This window comes from Typopeltis vanoorti, chromosome 19 (assembly GCF_054136105.1).
Source record: "Typopeltis vanoorti isolate ZY-2024b chromosome 19, IOZ_Tvanoo_1.0, whole genome shotgun sequence".
Classification (NCBI taxonomy): Eukaryota; Metazoa; Arthropoda; class Arachnida; order Uropygi; family Thelyphonidae; genus Typopeltis; species Typopeltis vanoorti.
Genome location: NC_143567.1, coordinates 64,349,706 through 64,365,251, shown reverse-complemented (window position 1 = coordinate 64,365,251; position 15,546 = coordinate 64,349,706). Strand labels below are relative to the sequence as shown.

Here is a 15,546-nt window from a genome sequence, read left to right as displayed (position 1 = left end):
ACGCAAAGACGACTAAGCGCATAGAGCGCCATGACTAATATTCAAGCTCTATACAGAAGGTAAATTTAGCTTTCAACAGATTATCATCCAAGAAAACAAAGTTCACCATTAATGATAGTTTATAACACTTTGAAATACATTGGGCAATATAATGCATCCGAAATTAATCGTCCCATTACAATCCAAGTTTAACCCTTTTTGTATAATTCCTGTTTAAATTACACAGCACTTTGATTGTTAAAAACTTTTGAATTTATTCGTTAAAACAAAATTATTTTTGTTCAACAAAACAAAATAAGTGATTGACATTATTCGTTATGAAGCAAAATAGCAATGCCGCTTTTTGACATTATTATTTTTGTTTCTAATGAATATACAATATTTAATTTTCAGAAGCGACTAGGAGACAGTTTAAGTACTTTTAACCATTGTTATGCCTCAATGAAACAGCATAAAACTACATTTTTAAAGTTGGCTAAGTAACTAAAATAGAATTTAATTATTTATTCTGGTTACTCTGAAAAAATATTCAAATTTTCATTATCGTAAATTAAATGAATCAATGGTATTTCTTATTATTCCAGTTTTTGTATTTAATACTCAATTTCCCGAATGTATTTCTTTTGCACTTTGATGACGTTCATATTGACTACTGTTTGTATATTAAGCTCAGCGATAGCTAGTTTGGTAACATGATGAATTAATGCGCGAATTACATTTTGCATGTCATCCTTTAAGGAAACAGTGTTTATGTTTCTCTGATGTCAGTTTAATTTCCTAATATCGTTGTCTGCATTATCATCCCCGTTTTTTCAGAAACTGATGGATCTTTAGGATATCTTAAAGTACTATAGCTTGAAGAGGCTGACTAACGAAGATGTAGATTCAACAAATTTAGAAACAACCTCTTAAAATGTTTCAGGATGATAATTCAAAAATTCCTGAAGTATAATATCATGTAATACAACAGGACAATAAATAATTCACAAATAATCGAAGTTGGTTGTGAAGTTATTCTTTGACTTTATATGGTCAGTAATGATATATACTTTAAACTAGAGATTTATACAACGATGAATGATAATAATAATAACAATTTTAAAACCTACTTATTAGACTGCAACTGAAGATAAACCGATGAATTAAAACGTCAAACAATATTGCACTGTTGAATACATTGAAAATATAGAAAAGAGTTAATATTGACAAGCTCAATTAAAATATTTAAACAAATTAGCATGTATAACGTAAATGATTATCTTCAAAATTATACTCCTTAAAAACTGGAAAGTTGTTAATCTATCTTTGCTATCTAGAAATGTCGTAAGCTAATTTTTCTTATGTCTGAAATATTGATCTATAGAATTCAGGTTTCTTGCTTTTGCATATTATACGCACAAGAAATTCTGCTTTTAAAACAGTATATGGCATTATCTTTTAGCAGACTTCGTTTATCATTAGCTGTATGAATATTGTACGATGAGTAAGTTAAGAGCTGTAAGTTGTTTCTCCAAAATCAATTTGATAGCCGCTGTGGTTTTCATCCGGCATGTAGCGATAATTAAATGCGAACAGATGATGGTATCGATATGTACTTGAATGCCTTTTAACCTGGCTTACATAAGAAATACTGAAGACGTAATTTTGTTAGCGTTCTACTTGAGTTCAGATGTCTTGTATCCGTCGTTTGTTTGAATTGATTGTGTTATTGACGAATTCCCACCAGCAAAATGTAAACGTTTTAATTAACATTGAATTTTACATTTAGAACTGTAGGCGAAGTAAAGTATGCGAGCTCTAAGGATTTCGAGAGAACTAAACATCATGTAACAGATTGAGACTCCTCTTTAACTATATATGACTGGAGTTTCTATGAAAAACAAGCATTTGACATCGTCGACAAACTTACAGCCTTTCTAAAGACCAGTGATGTATTATTTAAAGATTTTACTACCTACTCCACTATCGTTACAAGATGTTGAGGAATGCCCTGATGATGAAATTTCTAATTCCCGTGTGGATAAGAAGTTATGATTCTCAAATGAAAGGATCTATGATGTTGTCTTTAATCTTCACGTAATTAAAAGACAGGAAATCAACGATCTTGTTAGAAATTTGAATTTATCTGCACAATAACCCGGACTGTTCATCTTCAACAATAGAAACGGAGTAGCTTTAGGAGAGGATTTCTATTTTTTTTTTTTAGAATTCCTAGCTTCACATTTTGAGACATAAAATGAAACATTTGTACTGCTGTTTGCGGACTCTTCCATAAACAAGATTAAAACAGTTTTTGTTGCATAATACTGTAGAAACAATGTACCTTCCTTACTTCTCGCACATACGAATAATATGAATGCAACTTTTGAAAAGACATCCAAGTTGTGCGTATTAAGCTACACTGAAAATTAATTGCATTATTTTCTGGTGAGTAAGGCGAGTTTATAAAGGCATTATTGCTTTTTTGTAGTTATGGACGAGAGAGAGAGAGAGAGAGAGAGAGAGAGAGAGAGAGAGAGAGAGAGAGAGAGAGAGAGAGAGAGCTGATTCATACTATGTTAGTGGTCTGTGTGAATGAACTAATCGTTAGATAATCTAGAGACGAGACCAATATGGAACTTTTAGAAAGCATCTCATGACACTGGGTGGTCTCACACCCGGTGATGAAATACATGTGCAATATATAAAGCATTGGACGAAAGTCATCAGTGAAATTATACAAAATAGTCACGTTTTTTTTTCTCTCATTTAACATGTTTTTCAAGTTATGATTTCATACTTTTGAACTGAAAGCTCATTCAGTGTGAAGAGTGAGATGTATATCGCTGCCACCATTACTTGTGCAAGGAAGATATTCATGTGAATCATCGAAATAAATAAGATAATAAGATGATGTATAACATTTTTCTTGTTTGAACACAAATGACGGTTTCTTATTAAAGAGGTGTGATTAACTGTCTGATAAAGATAAAGAACAGGAATTTGAAGTAGATTATTACAATAAAATTAGCAAAAACGTTCATTTTGCTGAAGGTTAACCACTTAATTTTCGTTGATCAACCTTATTATTCTACTTATAAATTTTTAAACGTGCTCAACAGGTTTCATTCTTCGAATTCATTGCTGTTCATAATATTCTTATATTACTTAATAAAGTTTAGAAAAAGTTAGAAAAACAACGCAGCACACTAGCAGAATAAGGATTGATAACTACAAAAAATATTAAAATTTGTCCATTAAATCAAATGAATTACTTTTTGGAAAACGACGATCAACATACCAGTTAGGTGACGTAACAAGGATGAACAAGAAAGAAAATTAAGACGAATCGTTAGCAAGTTTGAACGTCAATTTAAGTACATTGAAATACGGACCAACTGATAAACATCTTAACAGGTTTTGAGAAGATCGGCGAAACTAAACTTAGTAGTTAAGGTAATCAACGTTCGAAGTATCATTAAAGTGGACACACAATAGAAAAGTGACATCTGTCGGATAGAACGCAGAGCAGAGTGAGTCAGTGAGAGTAAAACAATCAGTAGCTGAAAGTGAAATTTGAAAGTGCGTGGTAGGAAACTTTATAGAAAGCGAAGGATTATGAGATACTTACATTATTTCTCTTAAGAACAAATTTTAAATAATGGGTTAAATCTAAACGTTTTAAGATTGTGTAAACGGATAACCATTTTAATACCGACTAGTTTCACCAAATGTAAGCTGTTGGCATCGTCAGGGTACAAGCAATGAGGTTAAAACATATCACAAAATAGATCTTAACTGTAAATTCTAAAAATTATAGTTACAAACTAAAATAGCATTGAAGGTGAGTAATACACGGATCTCGTGTACATGATTTACTAGTTGTTGCTAAGGAACGTTCTATAGTTAGCATTAAAGTTCATTTCTTGTGTGTTCAGAGATCTAATTAGGGTTTTCCATATTTCTGGAAGTATTAAACTGTTAAGGTTATCTGTAGTGCGTGCTACTGTGGCTGCTTCTTTAAACATTCGAGAGTGGTAGTCTTCTTCTATGTAAGGGGTACAACTTTTGTCCCACTCAATGATGAGGTTTGTTATGAAGAAATGTGATGACAGGCCTGATATATCTTGTCAGCTGTTTTTAACATGACCAATGTGTTCCATCTGTCTAATCTCGAGACTTCTCGAAGTCTGACCAATGTAACTTGAACCACACGAGCATGGAATATTGTAGACTCCAGCATACTTATAGAAAGGATGGGTATCTTTTGGAGATCGTAGTAGTTTACGAATTGTTTCTATAGGTTTGAATGTCACTCTTATTTTATGTGGTTTGAGGAGATTAGCGAGCTTGTTTGAGATACTGCTCACATACTGAATGGCGATTGTTGTAATATATTGAGTGTCTTCTCGTTCTCTTTGTGGTAGCTCAGAGAAAAGGATTTTGTTGACGATTCTTAGTCAACAAAAGTTGACTAAGGCTCGTCAACAAAACGAGAAATTGACTAAAATTAGAAGTTGACTAAGAAGTTGTTTTGTTGACTAAGACTCGTCAACAAAACAACGTAGTGGGTAGCCATTCAAGGCGAGGTTATTAGATATCAATTTTAATTCATCTTGGAGGTCATTTTCATCTGTTGTAATGCGGACAGCTTTTTTTTTTAGTATGTGTACTATGCTGAGTTTGTGAGAAATGTGGTGTGAGGAGCTGAAATGTAGATAACGTCCTGTATTCTTAGGTTTCCTGTAGACTGATAGGTTAATAACGCCATTATCTTGCTTCTCAATAAGATGTCTAAGAACGGTAGTTGTTTGTCTTTTTCAAGTTTTAGACTAAATTTAATAGAATGATGAAAGGAGTTGATTTTATTGAGAAAATAAATTAGGTTAATTCTTAATTCAAATTCAATTCTTAAATTATCGGATCACGTTTTAACCAAACCTGAAATCGCCATCCTCAAAAAAGGTTTCAACTATGCTATAACACCTGAACAGATACCAAAAGTAGATTTCATCTACAGTTTGGACAAAGCAATCTCATTATTATCACCACACATAGCAAATGATCTCAGATTAAAAGTTGCTTAATACTCTTACGAATTACGAAAGATTACGAATACAGGACGTTATCTAAATTTCAGTTCCTCACACCACATTTCTCACAAACTCAGCATGGTACACATACTAAAGAAAAAAGCTGTCCGCATTACAACAGATGAAAAGGATCTCCAAGATGAATTAACATTGATATCTAATAATCTCGCCTTGAATGGATACCCACAAAGACTCGTCAACAAAATCCTTTTCTCCGAGCCACCACAAAGAGAAGGAGAAGACACTCAATATATTACAACAATCGCCATTCAGTATGTGAGCAGTATCTCAAACAAGCTCGCTAATCTCGCTAAACTAATAGAAAGGTACCCATCCTTTCTATAAGTGTGCTGGCGTCTACGATATCCCATGCTCGTGTGGTTCAAGTTACATCGTCCAGACTTCGAGAAGCCTCGAGATTAGACAGATGGAACACATTGGTTATGTTAAAAACAACACACAAGATATATCAGGCCTGTCATCACATTTCTCCATAACAAACCACATCATTGAGTGGGACAAAAGTTGTACCCCTTACATAGAAGAAGACTACCACTGTCGAATGTTCAACGAAGCAGCCACAGTAGCAAGCACTACAGATAACCTTAACAGGAACCAAGGTTTAATGCTGTCAGGGATATGGAAAACCCTAATTAGATCTCTGAACACACAACAAACGAACTTTAATGCTAACTATAGAAAGTTCCTTAGCAACAACTAGTAAATCATGTACCCGCGATTCGTGTATTATTCCCGTTTAATGCTATTTTAGTTTGTAACTATAATTTTTAGAATTTACAGTTAAGATCTATTTTGTGATATGTTTTAACCTCAGTGCTTGTACCCTGACGATGCCAACAGCTTAAGTTTGGTGAATCTAGTCGGTATTAAAATACTTATCCGTTTACACTTGATCAATGTTCCCAAATAGTTATTTACATTAGTTTTAAGATTGTCTTGGATTCTGAATCTCTTAGAGATGTAATTTCGAGTCTAAATTCTATACAAACAATGAGAAAAACATTCGGCATATAAATAAGAATATAAAAAAGAAGTGCCATTTGATGAAGTGGAGGAATGTGTACAAGACCTGAAAAATTAGAGTAGAGTTAAATGACTATATATATTTCAAGGGAAAATTACTTTAATAAAAAGAACCTTCTTTTTAGAAACAAAAATAAGTGCAAATGGCATTATGGAAGGAATATGCAGCATATTCCACTAAAATAATCACCCAAATCCAATTCATATTGGTTTCTTTCCTAAAATGAAAAAAAAAAAAAAGAAAAACTTCGTTCAACAACAGTAATCTGATTTCTCTGCTAATCCTCTCCAGCTCTGAATATCTTGATCTATTCTGAAATAGGCATCCTGTAAACTATACTTTCAGCTTTCCTTTTGGTAACCCACACCATCACCTAATCCAAGTCTGCTTCTTCTAGAGATCTCCATGTAAGCTACTGCTCTTGTTCGTTTGCACAACTTGTACTGTTTTACTCCAAATTTCTACTCTTGTTTTCCACGTAACTGCTTTCTAATTCTGAAATGATTCAGAATTAGAAATATAACTGAAATATGCTTATTGAATTGAGCGGCTTCATCCCCCATTCACCGCATATGCTAGTTCAAATCGTGACGTCAACTAGATGCGATATCATAACATGCACAGCGAGGCAACAAAAATGATTTGTTCTGATTTGATTTACGGCCAAGAAAGGAATTTGTTGAGTTCCCACCTAACATATAACTCGGCCTTATTATCCGATAGGTTACCTGATCTGTTCTGAACCATGAGGACGGGATTCAAATCCCTGCAGGTATGAACGCTTTTAATTGGTTTTAGACGGTATGAATATCATAACTCAGTGTGAGACCATTACTTCGCTAATTAGATTCCTGAAGTGGATTGAAAATTTCCACTTTTGGTATCTATAGAAGGATTTCGGAACAACGTAACACACACACACACACACACACACACACACACACACACACACACACACACACACACACACACACACACACACACACACACACACACACACACAAAAGAAAAAAAATTCTGAGAATCAGTTTGGAATAATAACCTGGCTATGTGATACGAAAAAAAAATTAAACAGCCATCGTTCTTTATATAACGCCATCTGCATGTAGGTAACGGCTAAAAATAGCAGAAAAACTGTTAAATTTTCATTCATCCCGATAAAGTCGTAATTCTTATGTATAACAACAAATTAGGCCTTAACGTAATTTATTGCAAAAAATATTTCCATAACGACAAATTAACTGACCTTAATTATTATTTTATTTTATTTATTACTATTTAGCACAACATGAGGAACGCCTAGGAAGATTCTTCCGGACGGTAAACTGTTGCCATGATAAAGGCGTCTAGAAGAGTTTATCTGGACTTTGTAACACAAACGTGATAATAACAGGAAATTCATTTTTTATATTTTTGGTTTGATTTAAAGCTGAATAGGTTTAAAGATGAAGAAATATTCCAGGAAATGCATAGATTAGAGTGTTACACATCACCATAAATATGGTGATGAGTAACACTTTAAATAATACTTTAAATAAATAAATAGGTTGAATCTATAAAACTGAGCATCCCCGTCACATAACATCGAATCTAAATCAGAATTGTATATTGTGAACAGATTATTCCCAATATACGGTATAAATCCCGTATAAGAATAATTGTCATATCACTGCATGGAACAATACGTACCAGAAACATAGGCATCGCTGCCTATTGTTACTGGAACAGAAATAGATGACAGGATAGAATGGAATAGCCATATTCCATCACTATCAATTTCCTGATATGTACCCTCAAGGTGTGTTCACGTTACTACGACAGCACTACACGACCACGTTTACATTATTATTATTAATCCCCTATCTACAGTTTTTCACAAATTTTTTCTAAAAATCAGTTTGTTACTTGTTAGCTCTCCAATGTGTAAAATTTCGTGCTTCTAACATTTCTGACCTACTCAATTCAACTAGATCTACCTCTGGGTTTCTTTCCTGCCATCTTGTCATCAAACCGTTGTTTTGCTAACTTTTCCTCACTTATCCTATTGAAGTGGCCATAACACTTTATAATAGCTCTACTAATCTAAGGTGGTAGTATGGCTACCTTATTCCTAATACGAAAAAAAATTATATTTATATTAAAAATAAATTTTTTGTTTAAATTATAGTTTTATTAATACTTTATGTTTAAGATCTCTGATTATGATTTATCGTATTTTTGTCGCTACTTTTATTCACAGTCATAACGAAGGAAGTGATCACTGATGACTTCAATTGGATGATTTTATTACGGAAATAAATAGATATCAGTGAATCATATTCACCTGATTTTCACCGCAATAATATGCAATTTTTAAAAGAATTGCGTATTATTCGATACACCAACAAGAGCCTCACTTATCATATGAGATTACTAGCAATTGAACTGTGATTTGACACATAAATAGCAATTATGAGAAAACTAATTTTTTAAAGAATTTTCATAATAGCACAGCTTATCATTGTGACAAAAGTATAAATTATGGAAAAATAAATAACAGGAAGTCACTTAAACGTATTTTATTCTCCAAACGGCGAGAGCTGAAATCTTTTATGCTTATTGTGAACTGAATTGATCCTATTCGGAAATCTGTAGCAAGCCAGGTTTCAAATTAATCAGCATCAAGTTGCATAGTTATGAATGAACTTAGAGACACTGAGGTAAACGTGTGGCTGACAACTAGTGCCATCTAGAGAAATTTAGCGGTAACATTCACTTGAAATTGTGTTGCTTATACGACAGATTAAACAAAAATATATATGAAGCCGATTTTTAAGAGAATTACAATAAATTGATGTGATCATTTTATTGTAATCGAAAACAAATCTTTCATGAAGTGTAAATAGAAACACTTCATGAAAGATTTATTCCGGTTTTCAATTACCGTCAAATGTTAGTTACCGATTGTCTTGTTGTTTTAGCTAGCAACTGCAATTTGTTACTCTATTTCCTATCAAAAGTATTATTATTATTATTTGCGTTATTTTTGCTAGAGGACAGTGATAGTTTTAAAATTATTCATTAAAATCAACAGCAAATTAAACCACAGATAATGATTAAACCATTATCTAGTAAGTTAATTGAAACTATTAATAATTTTATTGGAAGATAGAGCAGAATAAAAATAAATAAAACAAAATAAAAAATAATGAAAATAAGAAAGAGAGAGAGAGAGAGTTATTTAATATCTGTTTAGGGAGACAAGAAATTGAAGATGTATTTTGGTGTATTTGGGAAATATAATTTTACCAGCTGAAGTACAATTTAAAAACGTTATCTTGAGCCAAAAGGACAAATCTTTGTAGTCGAAGAAGATACAGACGTGACATATGTACATGAAGAAAGAATAGAAATTAATCCAGCCACCACGCAAGAAGTAAATCAAATCTTGTAAAGAGATTTGCGTACCAGTAAATTTAGGAAATTTAGGAAAATCTAAGTGAGATCTTTCTCGCGACATGCAAGACAGAATTGCGTTTTGGAAGCAACAAAAGCTATCCACGCCTGAAAATCTTGTTTCGTTTACACTGAAGGATGAAAACGTAATCTGTTTAAGATTCAGTTATCAATTTACTTGGGAAAAAAATAAAGCATCAATACTTCAAGTACAGTAGAGATTTCTAACGAATAGGAGGACTGAATTGTTCTCTGGACAGCAAAACTTCAGTTTGATGTCATCGACCGAAAATCATTCAGAAATTGCAGAAAGATATATAGTGAAATAAGAAAGTCTTAGGTTGTTGTATTCGGGAGAGGAAATTTTAATTTCAAGAGACCGAAAATGTTAACCATGAATACTAAGTGAGGACTGGAGAGAAAGATGGTTTAATCAGTTGCAAACAGTGAAAGGCTAACCTGTATTGTATGTCTGAGGCAGTACCTAGAAACACCACACGTAATTATACAATCGTATCCTATACATAACTATACAAACTATACCATCGTTAGAATTGTTTTGTCTAGATTGAAGAAGTTTGAAGAAATTTAGTAAGTTGAACCTGACTAAAGATAATCCAGAAATCTTCATTTTAGTGTAAAGCAGATCATGTTTAGTGACGAAATAAGAGAAAAAGAAATTGTCTAATTCTAGGTTAATCTGGACATAAATTGATTCTCGATTCAATGGTTGTGATAATAAATGGTGCTACTAATTAAGAATGCCTTTAGGAAATGCACTTGTTAACGGCAAGTGCATTTCGATCGTCTGGATTGTATCCATATTTATTATGTTTGGATTATTGACATCTCCACTAAAAAGACATTCTTTTTGGTTGTCTTTCGTGTAGGTTCCGTCTCGCTCAATTCTTACCACATGTTAAAAAAACTTAACCGATCGGATTTACAATGCAGCGCATATTATGTAATTCTCGAAATAGATATCAAAATAATCAATGTTACTTCAATTCGAAATCTCCTCAACTGGTGATCCTTGACAATTTTGCAAGCGAATCCGTAAAATTCAAGTACCTTGTTTACGAAATGAGTAAATATTTTGGATTTATTCTATTAACCACACAGATCTCCTGATTATATTAAATAGTACATGACATACTCAGATTCATATTCCTTCTGTTGTTTGATACTCATCAGTAGTTCATCTGATGAACAAATGTGTTCATCTATATTTATCTTAGCCCACTAAATTTAGATATAAAATCGTCTTTCATTAGAATAGCGAATATAGCTTACAACTAGACTAAGAGAAGGAACACGATATTGAATACACAAACAAACAAATATTTCGAGTTTCTTTCTTTTTTTATTTATTTATTGGTATATTGCCACCTTTATTAAATTGCTTTCCTTTTTTATTTTATTATACAATGTATTTTGTAATTCAGATTATAAATTTACATTATATTTTTAATGCTCATGATTCTCTCTTGGATATTAATTATTCATAGATGTTTTGCTTAAATAAAAATGATTAAAACTTAAAATGTACTATGAATCACGCACAATTATATCGGTTTAATCAACTTGAAATGGGAATTTGCTACACTAGAAATTCATAATTGCAATGAAATAAACACAAAAAATAAAATTCTAACTTGTTTTTTTCGCCCTTCTTCATATTATTTGCAGACGTATTAGCTTCAATAATGAATTACTCTTCTATGTCCACACGGTTAGCCCAGTGTCTATTCGCTTCGCAACGATATGCTTAGAGAAGGAGTGTCCTAGCTTAATTAAAATTATAATAACGGAATTAACTGACGTAAAATATTATTTATTAGTAGAATTTTAGCCTGAGTATCACAGGTATCTTCAGTACATGCATAAAGCTAATTAAACAATAACTGACAATTCCAAAACGCGCCACCTAAGTAGCTAGTGTTAGATAACTAAAAAGGTCAATAAATTTCCTAACCAAAAAAAAAAAAAAAAATATATATATATATATATATATATATATATATATATATATATATATATATATATATATATATATATATATATATATATATATATATATATATATATAAGCTGAATTATAAAGTACTATCTCCCACAAAGGGGATAGACGTAAACCATCGGATCTGTTTAATGTTTCTTTATAAAGCCGTTCCATAAGGATCCGACTTTTGTAAAGGACTCTTGTCTTGTTTCAATGAACTCTATGTCTAGCGTTGATGGCATGTTCTGCATGTCCAGACTGTTCCGGTTCAAGGTACTAAATATAAGACTGGTGTTCTTCTAGTCGAATAAAGGCAGATCTTCCTGTTTGTCCGAAATAAGATAATCCACAAGAGCAAGGAATCAGGTAGACACTTGGATAATTGAGATGTGAAAGCATGTCATTTGGAGAAGTGAAAAAGGTGGAGATGTTTCTGAATGCTCGACAAAAATCTGGTTGGCGAAGAATTAAAAGATCTAAAAAGGCTAACCTGCTTATTGAGGGAACTGGATCCTTGGATGAAGTGCATTTAATTTTGAGATGTTGTAGTTTATCAGAAGAGACATTCTAGATAGCAAAAATGTCATCTACATATCGGAACCAATGAGTAGGTTTAGGTGAAATGTTGTCAAAGTACTTCATAAAGAAGTTAGCGATAGCAGAATAAAGAAGATTGCCCATTGCTGTTCCTTCGATTTGTTGATATAACTTGTTTTTAAAGGAAAAATAACCAGAATGTATTACAAAATCAAATATTTTTACAATGTTTAAAGGAAATTCTTGTTGCAGTAATTCAATGCTCTCAGATAAAGGAATATTAGTAAATAATGAAACAACATCTAAACTAATTATAATATCCGAAACGTCCAAATGAAGTTCCGAAATTTATTTTTGAAATCCAATGTATTTTTTATACAAGTATCAATTCTTCTAGTTGAAGAAGTGAGTAAATTTGATAAAAATTTAGAAATTTATAAGTTGGACAACCTATACAATTTACAACTGGTCTTAATGGAATACCTAGTTTATGGAATTTTGGAAGACCATACAATCTAGGTGGACGACCAAAGGATTTTTTTCTTTTGATCTTCATCCCATGTAGATACATTATCTATAAGAGAATTAAGTTTTTTTCAATTGACTCCCGGTAGGATCCGATGTGAGAGGCCTGTAGGTTGAATAGTCGCGGAGTAATAGAGAAATTTTTCTCTCATGTTCTTTTCTATCTTTAATAACTACAGCCTTCTCTTTGTCAGATTTATTAATAATTAAATTATTATTATTAATATTCTGTGATTTAAAATGATGTAAAACAAAAGTTCATTGTCTGTTAGTGGACGTCTGGAAACATTGATAACTACTCTATCTGTATCACTAACATTAGTAATGGATATAGGGAGGCTCACCAGTGATTCATCCTTACGCTTTAACTTATCACAAGAAGCATTAAAAACCTTTGGATATGAAGTCGAAGATATGCACAAAATAGTGTTAAACGTTTCAGCCACTAATACAGATTCTAGAGCGTTCTTGATATCAAGAATTTCTTTATTTAAGAGGGCGAGAGAATTTTTACCTTTGCAGCTGATAATTTAAAAGTGACCTAGTGGCCTTTAAATAGATCCAATGAGCTCTTTGGGACCAAAAAACTCCTTTTATTTTACAGCAGGTAGGAATAACCTGAGCCATCTTACAACGCTTTAGGAATATTATTCTGTTAATGCATTTAGCCTTATTTACCAATACTTTACTGTATCTAGCACATTATAATTTTAATCATTATATCTACTCACGGTATTTCCTTACTAAAACATAGTGTCCTAGGTTCGATTCTCTTCGGAGACGTGAGGAGCAGAAAGATCTTCCTCAGCCATAGCCAAGTTAAACGGTCTTGGGGTGGACAGTAGGGTTTTTTCCCCAGTTAATCGTGGGGTTTTTCATCCCGCAAAGCAGCAAACCGGCCTTGAGAACTCAACACTACGGACATAGGCTACACCGGGGCATAGGGCTGACCACCTTATCCTGTGAACGGTTTGAGGTCCGATGATTAATAAACCCTCGACACCGCAAGGTAAAAAGAGGGTAAAGGGAAGATGAGATGAGAGATGAGATCACTCTTCTATATAATATTACTGATTTTTGATTTCAAAGCAACACAGTTCTATTTTCCCAATTGATTTTTCATAATTAGCCAGCAGGCACAGGCCGTTTTAATTTTCTGAAACTTTGCTAATTAATAAATATTCTCAAACCATTATGCATTTGAAGGTACAGTATCACTTGGTTACTCTTATTTAACAAATTGCATTTCAGTATTTTCGAATCACTCCATAAATACTTTTACCAATTTCGTGTTATTCAATTTGCAGTGTGTTCATTTTTAATTTGTCTGCATTACGTCTTTTTATCGTCCAGTTGTTAGTAACAAAATGCAAACTCTAAACGCTCTGTCATCGGTGTGAGGTGATTGCGAAAGACTCTGGCGTAGACGTGTCCTCAGCTGTACTGAGATGGAACATTCACCGAAATGTTACTGTAAGTTTTCGAGGGAACGTGAGATATTTTTCAGTTCATTAACTCGCAAATTTGAAATGCTCACATTCGCCAACACTTAACTAATAAGTATGTGTATCTAGCAATTCGCTTGAAATAAAAAGGCTTCCATTCCGAGAGACAAATACCGAAATATTTGTCTTTCGGATGGGAAATACCCTATTCGCATCCCATATAGAATGTAAAGAAACTTTGTAATGCTTTTCGATGACAGAATTCATAATTGTAATCACAATTTATATCGAGGAAGAGTCATTGATTGTATATGCAGCCAGTGGAAGTGATGTTTGTAATCACAGCGGCACGATATCTAAAGAAAGTCATTCTTATCTCGATTCTAAATATATCAGAAGAAGACGAAGATGCTATGAAAAGGCTTTTTTAGTTTTTTAATTGTACATGAAGCGTGTCGAAGTTTTCAACAACACAACGTAATCTGGTCGTTGAATGCACAGATTATGTGTATTCCCTACCATAAGTTATGTTTTAAAAAAGCTAAGATAGGTTCTTGACATACCATTGTTTATTTCCCCAATTACACAGGCTTATTTCTCCAATTGATATTTTTTTTAATTAACCACCATGAATAGGTCGTCTTAAAACAAACTGCATTTTTAACTCATATTTAACAAACTGCATTTTCACATTTACAGAATCGCTTCATAAATACATCCACGTGTTTCCTGTTTTGCCTTTAGCAGTATGAATATTTTAATTTTATTGCGTTATGTCGTCTATGCTGAATGTTATTAGTAGCAAAATGTAACTTCCATACGCTCTGTCATCCGAGTGTGGTGATTACGAAAGTCACACTCTCTCTTTGACGTGTCATCAATGCACTTATGCATGTAGAAAAGTGTTCTCCTTTGATTTCTTAATTCCATCATTCATACTTACACTGTTCGGAAAAAAATCAAAGGACATCATTGTGTGAGGAACGAACAGCCAGGTCGCCCACCTAAATACAAAATAAAACTTCATTTCGCTGAAATGTGTACAGTATTCCTACGTTCTTTTTGCAATCTTTCTAAATGTTTACAATTGTGACTAACTTGAATTTTGGATCAATCTTCCTGTAGACATGTAATGACATGTAAAAACTAGTTTTGTGAGAATTCCAAGCAGCGTGAAAGAGCATCATTATGAGATTAATAAATTTTTTCAACTCTTTAAAAATTATTTTACAATGATCTCTAAAATAAAATAAAATTTCTAGTGGCGATAAAAAATATCAATAATTTTACAAGGAATGGTGAGTTATCAAAACATTTTTAGACAGATCACTAATGACTTTGTTTGAAAGTGTTCTAAAGTTAAAAAAATGCTGAATAGGTTTTAAGAGAAGCAACAAAGCTTTGTTGAATCTGAACAACGTTCAGATTCAACAAAGTAGAATCTGAACGTTGAAGTGTGAACAAGAAACGCAAAAAAAAAAAAAT

The 15,546-nt window shown here is 32.7% G+C and overlaps 1 protein-coding gene across 4 annotated transcripts in view; it reads left to right on the top strand.

Annotated features, from left to right (window-relative positions):
* The window catches only part of LOC150096189 (uncharacterized), a 47,706-nt gene extending 39,985 nt beyond the window's left edge, over positions 1-7,721 (top strand). For 3 of the 4 annotated variants that reach the window (XM_090409289.1, XM_090409286.1, XM_090409288.1), the window contains exon 7: positions 817-994. The gene's annotated coding sequence lies outside the window, so the exon portion shown is untranslated. Of the gene's footprint in view, positions 1-816; positions 995-7,399 lie in introns of those variants that run through there. The other variant, XM_090409287.1, reaches the window with a different exon arrangement.
* The last annotated feature ends 7,825 nt before the right edge of the window (positions 7,722-15,546 follow it).